Below are 12,305 nucleotides of genomic sequence, written 5' to 3'. Positions count from 1 at the left end.
AAAAAAAAAAAAAAAAAAAATCCCTCCTTTACCTTTGGTTTTTCCTCTTGAGCCTCTTGAGGTATTGCATACTCTTAACAATAATTTCATGAGCTTGGGACTAGAGATTTATCTTCTTTTTTATATACTCTCATGAGCTTGGGACTACACCTATCCCCATTAGCTAGAGAGAGAGAGAGAGAGAGAGAGAGAGAGAGAGAGAGAGAGAGAGAGTGTATGTATCGCATACTCATTGTCAAAAGTGTTTTATACATAGATAGATTCGGGATCCATAGTGCACTTGAAGATTCTACTCTATCGACTTTAGGGAGTTTGAAGATTCCAATAAACAATCAAAGTTCCCAGTTCCCCTTTCGAAAATAGTGATCGGAGACATTGCAGAGTTCTAAGCTATTCTACACTCATTGATTTGTGTATTTGAATTACTGTATTTCCATTGTATGCTTAGCTAGGCTATTCTGCCATAGACCTATGCTATGTGGGATATTGTTATAGGGCCTTAATATAATCCTAACCTTTATTTTGTAATTGGTGTTCAGTAGAAGTTATCACTGCCTAAACATATTTGCCATGGGTGTGGCCTCTCAAATCCTTTTGGAAAACCTGGGGTGAAGACCTGGCCTTTGTCCATCAGAGGTGAAAATTGGGAATGCATTCCCTTGGCTGTGGGTACAGTAAAAAAATTAGTATTGAATAGATGTTGAGCCCTTTAGTGGGCATTATTCAGTGTAAGTAGGCATCTGGCTGAAACACATATTTTTTGTATTCTTGATGTATTTATGTGTATTGTGCATTGGAGTGGTTGTCTGCAGAATAGGTGTGCACATCTGCTGGGCCTGACCGCTTAGTGGTGTATCATGGATATGCATACGACTGGGTATGTGTGTATAAATGTACTTGCAGTATAGGGGTTGTGAGATAGCTCCAGGTAACAATACAATTTATGTGAGTGACCTCCATGCAGCAATGATGATATCTTTAATATATATAGTAGCTTTGAGCAGCATTGGTAGATTGTGATTAAGAGTGAGTCACATCAGTTGGTGACTTGGCAACAGAACCATCGAAGGAAAAGTTTTGAGTACACTGATTCAACCCCCTCTCAGTGTCAGTCAGGACCCAACATAGACCTATGGGATAGAGGTTCACATCTAGCTATGATGGTCAGAACCCGCTTTGGTTCGCCCTGAACCCAAACAAGGTCTTGGCTAAGATTTCTAACCCTAAGGGTGGATTAGGGTTGGGCTGGGCTGGGCTGGGCTGGGCTAGGGTTGAGGCCTAGATTCAGCCCAACCTAACCCAACCCAACCCAACCCAACCCAACCCTGACTTTAAAACGTTGGTTTTATATATATATATATATATATATATATATATATTTTGCTTATGACTTCTGTTTTACATACTATTATAATATATATAATATTCTTCCTGCCACATTATATATTAGATTAAAGTAGTTTTTGTTAGTCTCTTCTACCATAGATGTAAGAACCTGGCCCAATATGCCCTTAGGGTTAGGGTTGATTTTTTCTAGGCTCGAGCAGGGCTATTAAGGGGATGCAGAGTTGGGTAAGGGTTAAAAACCCAGCCCTACCCGTCCCATGAGTACCTCTACAACGGGATAACATTTGTATTTCCCCTCAATACCCGATATAACAAATACTAGATAAGACATAGTATCTTTCTTTCTTCTCTTGATAGAGTGAATGTCGTCATGTTGAAACTCACGTCCGAAGAACATAAGAGAACACCCAAGAAAACGTTTTCTTCTTTTCTGCTCCTAACACACATTGATCACTTGAAAGAAAAGAAAATGTTGCACCTTTCATATAGAGACGAAGAGAGACGTTACCTATCATTGACCTCACTCCCTTTGTAGAAAAAAAAAGGAAAAAAGAGTTATGTACGCAAGTTTTTTCCTTCACCATGGGTGGAAGAAACACCCATTTTTTTAGAGTTATAATAACTCCCATTTCCTATTGTATGAAGGTGATAATACACCCTATTGTCAACCAATACCTCTGCACACCATCGGAAACCCCTCCAGTGGAGAGCCCATGGATGAAAGAAAACTTAACCTAAAAGTGTCAAAACCAAAACATTTACTAAAATCAGATTGAGCCATTTACAATGGAGCCAATAAATGATTCGATATTGGTTTAAAATAAGGCCATTTAATAAATGGGTACGGTTTTGATTTTAACCATTAAACAAATTAAGTTTTGATTTATATATTAAATAAATAACACCTTGAATCTTCAATAACCTTCTGCCCCCTCTTACATTGATGAAATTGCTTTTTTTTTTTTTTTTTTCTAAAAGCGATCATTCATAATTCAAAATGATGGAGTAAATTTATATTAAATAATTGTTTATACCATGTATAAGTTTTTGGATGCGGGATTTTCTATGAAACCATTTAAGAATCTTACAATCATTTAAGAAATTATTCAGTTTTGATTTCTACCTTTGACAGTTGATACAGGAGCTGAATCAAACCTTCCCTTTAAATCAATACTCTTAATTCAAAAAAAAAAATTTTAAATTAAAAAATTAAAAAAATATAAAAAAGATTAAAAAAGAAAAAAGAAAAATTAAGATATGTGAGTTCCAGAGGAAATAGAGCAATGTGAAAAGGTATGAAAGTACTTTTCCATGTTGTCTTATAATAGTATGTGGGTCATTCATTTCATTAATGTGATGATTAAACACATTTTTCGTCATGAAACATGTGATGATCAATAGAATTGTATCAACTAATTTATTTAGATCGATATAACAATTATCCAGTCCGTTTAATCTTACTTTTGCGAATATTTTTCGAATCTTGTAAAGGTTAAGCAAGAAAATTATAAAAGTTGTTGTCAATGCACATAGCTAATTCGTGTCTTAAATGTGTATTAGATGCCGTTCCCAAATTGAGCCGCTTAAAATGCATTCCGGAATTACTTTCAAAGCAACGACAAAAACATGTGTTCAGCGATAAAATTCGATCTAATACGTATCCTCATTAACTTAAGAAAAGTATGAGAGCGAATGCATGATAACGTTCCTGATTCGTGGATTTAAAATCAGTTTTTTTTCTCTTTATTTAATAGATTTTAAATCCACGGACCAGAGACGTGTACTTGATGTAGGTACGTTTCCTTTATACATGAGAGGTATTGGATTTCTTAGACTATCTCAATTCATGTGTTTTATAGCGACCAAAGCTCTTGCTTTTCCATCTCAGTTTTGATGTGGGATTAAAGCAGTTGCATAACAGCCATTCTTTCTTGTATGTGGTAATGGGGTGGATCCGAACTCTCAACTATTTTGGAAAATTAAGATAAAATAGAATGTGGATAACAGGTTAGGTGTGGCCTCTCTACTATCGGCATGAGCTTGTCATGAACCTCCACTACATGGAATATGGATAAATGGATATTAAAGTACCAATATTAGTGGCAGTTTAAATCCCATTTAATAAAACTAAATCATTTTATGTTCTTTTTGAAACTATAAAAATTGAGTGTAATATATATATATATATATACATATATACACACACATATATATATATATATATATATATATATATATATATAATGCCCTTTTACATGAGAGGCCCCTCCGCCCAAATATAGTGATGTGCAACCCCAAACAACGACACTGTGATCGTTACACATCTCTTTGTCTGTGGAATAGGGATTTCTCATAGACAAAAAACTTTGTCCTACTATAAATATTGAGACATGCAGCATTCTCTCTCGACGAAAAAAAAAAAAAAAAAAACTAGCATTTGGGTTTGGGTGTTCCCAATGGTTTATTAGATTACTTGAATATTCAATCCAAAGAATTTTGAATGGTCTTGCCCCCAAAACATTACAAAAGGTTTACTCTTTGGATACAACCAAAAGTCCAGGAGACAATTCTGCCGCCAAAAGTCAACAAAAGGCTGTCTCTTGAATTAGCCAAAGTTCCATCTCTACTTCTCCCCAGATATCTTAAAAATCTCAAAATACCCTTCGTATTCACCCCACCTCCTATATTCCTCCTCCATCAGCCCACAGTTGCCCACCACTACCCCTACCCTGCTTCATCTCCCCCACTCTACCTCTATCCTACCTCCTCTTCCCATCCCTTAGATGAATGAGAGTGAAGCCACATCCACGGGTTTTGAACGGCATGAGGAAAAAAAAAAAAAAGAGTTTAATTAATGATAAATATATTGAGGAAAAAATGAACTCTACCCGGAAGTATGTCCTATGTCAGCATTTTTATGTGCTTATCTCTCTCTTCTTCATGTGGAAAGATATCTCCACCCTTTGTTTTGGAGAGGATAGAGATAGATAAAAGAAGCATTAACATAAGTTGCACTCCTGAACAAAGATCCACTTCCGGCCCATACATCAAGTTATTTGACTCCGTGGTGGAATTTAAGCAGCTCATCCATTTCCTTTATGATTTTGCGTAATTCTTTATGTCTTCTTGAATTTGTTGGAAGTGAGCTAATCTGAGACACAAAAAAAAACAATTTAAATAATAAAAGAAAGGAGGAATAGGAATAAAAGAAAGAAAACAACTTTGTGATGCATTATGGTTATGTTTGTTTGTAAGGAAAATTAAAGAGAGAGAAAGTGAAATTTTCATATTTAAAAAAAAAAAATATGTAATCATTACCCATGTGATTATAACATTAACTTCAAATCATTCTATATTTGATTATAAAATTTCACTTTACTTTGTATCCAAAACCTTTTGCCATAATGTGTAAAATAAAAATTACATGTAAAATATATTATTACTAAATATGATTAAAAAAATTTAAGTAGTTTATACAATCATATGAGATAATGATTACAAACATTTCTTTTTAAAATATAAAAATTTCACTTCCCTTCCCTTTAAATTCCCTTTACAACCAAATAGAGCCTTTAATTAACTAATCAAGTCGTTAGTTAAATCTATTGTACTTTTATGCTATGCGTATTCCACAGATCTCTTTGTCATCTCTGCCAATGCATCAGCTATGCTCTGTTTTTCACCCCCGGAGGCCTCAATTTGACTCTTCACTGCATGAGATGATTTACCATCAACATTAGATCCTCAATTTTTTCCTTTGAGCACTCGATTAAGGTTACCCATGTGGGTTGGTCTCTTCAATTCAATTTGGTATTTGATTTCTTGGAGTGTTTTTGCTTGGCCAAGTGCATGGGGTGGCGAAGGAGTTGCTCCTTTTCCATGTGGCATAGGTGGTGGTTGAGGAAGAGGAGGAGGTGGAGGTGGGGGATTGTTGAGAGGGGTGGGTACGAAAGGTAATTTGAGAATTTTAAAATAACAGAAGAGAAGAAGAGGTGGAACTAGAGAACATTATACTCAAATGGTTTAAGGAGTTGGACTACTTCTCTTGCTTATATTAAGAAATAGAGAACCCTATTGTCGTGGTTTAAAGAGTCGGATTGGAATCGATGGCTACTTCCAATTAATGTTAATTCATAAGATCTATTCTAAAATTGGTCATGAATATCCTTTGATCTTCAATTTTTATTGATTCTCCTTTATTTAGTGAATAACGTAATAAAAATTAATGATACTTACTCTTCTAGTTAGATGTGCAAGACTTTTGAATTAAAGCTCCAAAAGAATAAAAGATATATGTGAAAAATATTTACTTTTATTATTTTTTATTCCAATATTTTTGGGTCCCGACTGATTCAGGTTGACTTTGATCCAATTTAAATTGGAATTGATAGAAGCAGATCCTGCATCTAGTTCTGGTTTATAAAATCTTGACCACACTACATAAACAAAATAAAATTTTGAACTACATTAATAATATAGGCATGCTTGCATTACACACACACACACACACACATATATATATATGATGATGTTGATGATGAAAGAAAGGAAGAAAACTCAGTTAATGAAGATAATTAATACATCCGGGTGAGTGCTAGATTTATGGATTGTGGTCTTCTTGTTCATAACAAGATAAGTGATGCGCTTCAACAAAAGCACAAGATCGTTGAATTTCTTGAGAAAATGAGCCAAAATAGTGGATTATATACATTTAAAAAAAAAAAAAATTGGCAGAATAATGCTCCAAGGCCATAAGCTAGTGATATTTTCCAAAACTAGACTGTCTAGTTCTCTTGAATTGCTCCAAATTTCTCTCACGTCCCACCCTTCTTTCTTTTTCAGCTTCAAGCCATTGAGAATGCCTCTAGTAACTGCATCAATACTTTTTCCTATCATCTTGTAGTCTGCATAAAGTGAGACAAAATTTCCTTGAAAATAACATTACTTGCCCATTCTGACACATTTTGAACTGTATTAGTAATACCTATACACATCAAATAAGAAAATCCACATTAGAGTAGGGTAAAGGGAATGATGATATAGTGTCCAAGGGGCGATCCCTTGCGATGCATTCCTGTTGCAACGTGGTTGGGTAAGAGTAATCAAATCCAATGGTTCACATTATTCAGAATCATATAAGGATTGGGTTTTACCTTTGAGTGGATGACTGGATTTCTATGAGCCCAAACAAAATAGCAAGAAATTATAAAAACACCAAAAATTCTGCCCATATCATATGCAGGAAATAGATTCAAATTAAACAGATACATAATGAGAGACGTGAAAGAAGAACTGGTGGAGGGGGCCTTTTACCCAAATTCGTCAGGTGAATTCAAAAGATAGAAAAATATGTCATATGGATTCACAACGAGAAAGGCAGAAACCACAAGAATCAATATCCAACAAAATTTCCAAGACATCTTTGGTAGGAATGGCTCCATGAGCAAGTCTTCAAAAGAAGATCCTAAATTTTGGATGTATTTTGAGTTTCCAAAAGAATTACTACCAATGTGAGCAAAGAGACCGTAGCATGAACACCTGTTTGAGAATCCATGAGAGTCAGTAATATCAACAAAATCTAAATATTTTGTAGCTAATTTGGTGGTTAAGACACTTTTTTTTTTTTTTTTTTAAATGATACACTACCATCAGTCAATATTAACGAAACAAGAATGTTCAAGATTTTTTTTTACCATAAGCAAACGAAGCAAAAGAGGATAAGAGACTAACATTCCAAGAATTTCTCTAAGAAATCAATTACCCAAGTTAAGACAATATTATGGGTGGAGAGATTAGAGTGGTTAGACAAAGTAAAATCAGGTAAATATGGTATCATGGATAATTCCAAAAGCGAGTATCGTAATCGATACCAATCTTGATGAAAACCAATTTTTTTTTTTTTAAATAGGTGAAATAAAATGTTAACAATGCTATTCCAAGTAATGATTCCTTTTTTTGTTTTTTGTTTTTTTTTTTAATATGAGCATCACAAATTAAGCGCCACCTAAGCTTAAGAAGAAGGGCTTTATTTTGTAATTGGTAAGAAAATTATTTTGAAAATATGGTAGGCTAACTGAATCTTCACATAATTTTTTTAATTTATATCTTATTTCTTATCACATTGAGCATTTAATCAGAAGTTTCTACCGATAAAAGACATTGATGGAACCATAGAGATGAGTGCTAACTATTTTAATTTCATCCAACGCTTTACACTCATATAGACCAGGCCTATTTTGGGATTGCAAGTTGAATCCAATCAAAGGATGTTCATCATGTTCACATGATGTTTCCTGCTCGTTCTTCAATTCCTTGCTATACCTAGTTTCTTATATTATATAATTTTTTTATAAAATCCTTTTCTTCACCGAATGGTTCACCCACGAATCTAAAGTCATCATTATTCTCCCCCTGTGTTGGTGGTTAAAAATGCCCTTCATTGTTCCTAGAACACTCATCTGAATGCAACTATAACCATTGGTAAAAGAATTCCTACTTTACCATGCCTTCACGAAAACGTGGTGCATTTTATTTTTGTTAAGAGTTGCATCTAGATTGATTAAAATTGAAAGGCATAATTGAAACTTCTCTTATTACAATTACCAACAATAATTATTTAACTACTCTATCTAAAGGAGTTTATATGCATTAGAGATTTAGACGACAGGTTGTTATTGGAAAACCAAACTTTTTTCAACTGTGTATAAATAAATGGAGATACGCAATGTCAACCATGTATGTGCAAAGTAATAACACCAATATTTAATGTGGAACAATGTGAAAGAGAACTCCGTTGATAAATAATGGGATTACAATTCTTTTCTAGCCAGTAACAAAGACTAACAAACATCAAGAATAATATATAACCTATGCAAGATAACTAACAGAACAAATCACCAAATAAGTTGGATCCATAAGCATATCATATTCTCACCTCAATATCAAATGTAACAAATATAAGAAAAGTCATAGTGCCTTCCTTTTACCATTGATAAAGGAAAAAAAACCAAGGGATTTTGTCCTGGTAAACATTGCTAACTATGATAAATAATGAGATTACACATATTCTATAGCCAGTATTAGAGGTTAATAAATATTAATAGACATAAAGAATAATAATCGTTCTTGGATAATAGAAAAACTCACCAAACAAGATAGACAACAAGAATCATGCACTCTCACCTCAATACCTAAAGTAACAAATGCATGAAAAGTTGTAATACTTTTTATTTCTTTTCTTGATAGAGAGAACGTTGTTATGTCAAGACTTACGTACAAATAACACAAAAGAGCATTAAAGTAAACCTAATTTTTTCCCCTTTTCTTACTTGCACTGTTCACTTGAGAGAGAAAATTTGTACTCTTCATAAGGAGTGGAAGAGAGTTTATCTCATAAAGAATGTCCTAGGCTCCTAGCCCCACCAATTTAAACCACATTTTTCATCATGGAACATGTGATGCTCCAATAAATCTATTGATCTGATAAACTAATTTATTTAAATTGATATAATAATGAAGAAAGCCTTCCTTTTCCTCATAATAATTCCTTCATCGAGTCTTTCCAGTTGTGCATTGCATTTCAAAGAACATCTATTGAATTTTGTAAGGAATAGCTGATTTATTAATATGCCTAAGAAAATAATTAAAGTTATAGTCATGCATGCCGGATGCCAAAAATATTATAAGGGATTGAGTTCCCAACAGCATAGCATATACTAGATATGTCATTTCATAAGGGGAAATAGAGATAGACACAGGGGAGCTAGCATACACCACGTAGGTAGATAGTGAACATTACCCCACATTATAAACATAGGAAGAAGTAGTCTCTTTAGGAGCATGCCTGCTGTGCCCTGATACAGAGGGAGGTGAAATGACCGCTCAACTTCCATGAAAAGCCGAAATATCTGCCTATTGATGTTTCTTTGCATGCTCCCATTGCTCCTGTGTTGATGCAGGACCACATTCCGTGATTGAGTACTTTTACCTGATAAACATTGAGAATTGTAGCATATGGGTTTGGGTGTTCCATAGGTTGCTTTATGACTCGAAGATTTAATCCCAGAGTTTTGAATGAATCTCGTCCCCATAAGTCCACATAAGATTAACTCTTGAATTACAGATCAGAACGCATAGATAATTTATTTGTGCTAGGGTATTTACTGAGAAAATGAAATCTTTACCGTACGTGTGTGCCAGTTGTTGGGTTTTAACATCTATAAGCAAGTCAAATACTAAATATCATGATTTTGAATCTTTCTTCACAACTATTTCATTGGTCAAGTTTTAACACAAAAAAATATATGAGATTTAGTTGAAAAGTAAGTTTAAGTGATATAGAATTGCAAAAAAATAAAAATAAATAAATAAAAAGAGATAAATTTTATTTATTTATTTTATTTTTTTAACTTTTGAACTATTCTCTACCTTCACTTGTTTTGGATTGAAACTTGGTTAGTGAGCTGGTATGGAATTTTCTAGCATATGAAGCATCTCATGATTGTTGTTGTGGCAAATTTTGGCACATGCGAAACAAAATATAAAGCCGTTGCTCATAGAAAGACCCAAGATATCAAATTTATATAAAGAAAAAAAGATAGGATATTATGATCTTCCTGCAATAGAAATAAAAAAAATTGAGATAGGATTTATCTAATTTTCAGTTGCAAGAGTATTCTCTAGGGGCGTAGGCTCCACCAGTGCCTCGTGTGACATATCTACCCCTAGGAGGGAGAGATACTCAGGCGGCGTTAGCTGAGCCTTAACCACACCCCTACTCCCCACCCCTTAACCCCCAGTTTTCAAAATTCCTGTTTTAGACCAAGTTGGTCCATTGGACCACCGAATTTCTTCAATGGTTTTGCTGACCTCGTGAAAACTACCTCATTGGCCAATATGAAACTCTATAATAATAAATAAGATATTCATTGACATGTGATCAGACTTTCAAATGACATAAGCAGTGAGGCATTTTGGTTGTAAAATGCATTAATCATCTCACCAGTGAGAGGATGAAAATTTAAACTTCCACAAGTTCATAGTTTTCCTCATTATCTTATTCTTTGTCGTATTTAACATAACTGGATAGCAGATAGGCATAGTGATTCTTACCCTCCACCTCCACCCCCACAACCACCCCCACCCCCCCCCCCCTCTCAAAAAAAAAGAAAAAAAAAAAAAATCCATAGAGATCCCATCAACTGTTCCTTGCTTAATGGTTTCAATGGTAACATTCACAAATTTTATTAGTCATATATGTATCAATTGGTGCAACAATGGAAGCTAATGTTTCAAGGTCCATTAGTTAAATTTTAATCTAAATCATTTGTTCCCACACTGTATTAGGAGAGTGCATAGTAATTTTTAGAATACTGATACATATAAATGAACTAGAAAAAAAACACGTACAAATGCACATGGTGGTAGTCTCCTAGTTAAGAATTTTCTTAAGACAAGATTATTTGGTTAATCCATTTGAAGTAAGTTCTACAAAACTTGGCAACCTGATTTTTCAAAGTTTGTATTTTCTGAAAACAAAATTAAACCTAATTATTCTGAATATAATAAAGAAAACCACACACTAAACAATACAATTCCCATAATAGAAAGGAGATGGGAACATGAAACATAAGAAAGATATACATTGTCTTCCTCTACGAAGGTCCTGAGAATGACATCAATCTCACAAATAAAATCATAAAACCAAAACCAAAATCAACATAAACACAAAACCAAAGATTGATTGAAGAACGATCAGATTTTGCATAAGCATAAAATTTAATTTTTATACTTGGGGAAAATAAATGACCCGCATTACTAATTCTATTGGACTTTCAACAACCAATGATCCACTTAAAAAAAAATAAAGTTTAGTTTGGCAAACGTACCTTATGGATATGGAGTGATTGAAATTGATAAAAACGGTGCCAGTGATCCAAGACAAAGGAAGCTGAAGTTGAGATTTTTCCTATTATAGTTGAAAAGAAATTTATAAATTGAGATATTCTGAGCTATTGTAGTAGAAGATAAATTTGAAATTGAGAAATTCTGGAATATTATAGTTGCTTTTTTGTCTTCTCTATGGTATATATAAGGAAGGATAGTGTATTATAGAGATAATTTATTAGAAGTAATGGTGTTATTAGTGAAGGTTTCCATGCAGTAAAAACTTTTAAAATCAATGGAAGAGGATTGACGGAAACCGTTTTTATGTAGTAAATCTCTCCATAATTATTCGCTCCCTCCCGACTCTCCATAACTTTCTCTCTCTCTCTCTCTCTCTCTCCCTCCATATTTGTCTTTGTAAATCTCCCTATTTTTTATCCCCCATGATTAGGGAAAGGAAAACCACACCTATTATGGGTTATTATGTGCCTTTTTTTTTTTTTATCCTTTTTAATACTTAATAATTATAATTAATGATTATTCCCCCCTTTTTCTTCCACGTTTAGAGAGAGAGAGAGAGAGAGAGAGAGAGAGAGAAAGAGATTTAAGGAGTAATAGTAAGAATTACTCCCCCAGTCTCCTCCACGTATAGAGAGAGAGATAATTATTATTTTTTTTTCATCTTCTATTTTGAAGGGTTTTTTGGTCATTTAAATTTTTTTTTGGTAGATGTCATTGGTTTTTTGGTCTTTTTGAAAAAGTATACCGTATGTACTTTTTAATAGTAGTATGATAGTATTATTATTATTATTATTATTATTATTTTCATCTTCCATTTTGAGGGGTGAGAGGATGAGTTAGATTTTTTTAAAAATAATTATAGAGATTTAAATATGGAGAGAGAGAGGGAACTTTTTTTTTTTCATCTTCCATTTTGAAGGGTTTTTTTTGTCATTTGGAAAGAGAGAGATTTAAGGAGGAGTAATAGAAAGAATTACTTCCCCTTTCTCTTCCACTGTGAGAGAGAGAGAGAGAGAGAGAGAGAGAGAGAGAGAGAGAGAGAGAGAGAGAGA

Source organism: Macadamia integrifolia, chromosome 2, assembly GCF_013358625.1.
Source record: "Macadamia integrifolia cultivar HAES 741 chromosome 2, SCU_Mint_v3, whole genome shotgun sequence".
Lineage (NCBI taxonomy): Eukaryota > Viridiplantae > Streptophyta > Magnoliopsida > Proteales > Proteaceae > Macadamia > Macadamia integrifolia.
Note: the sequence above shows the minus strand (reverse complement) of the source record.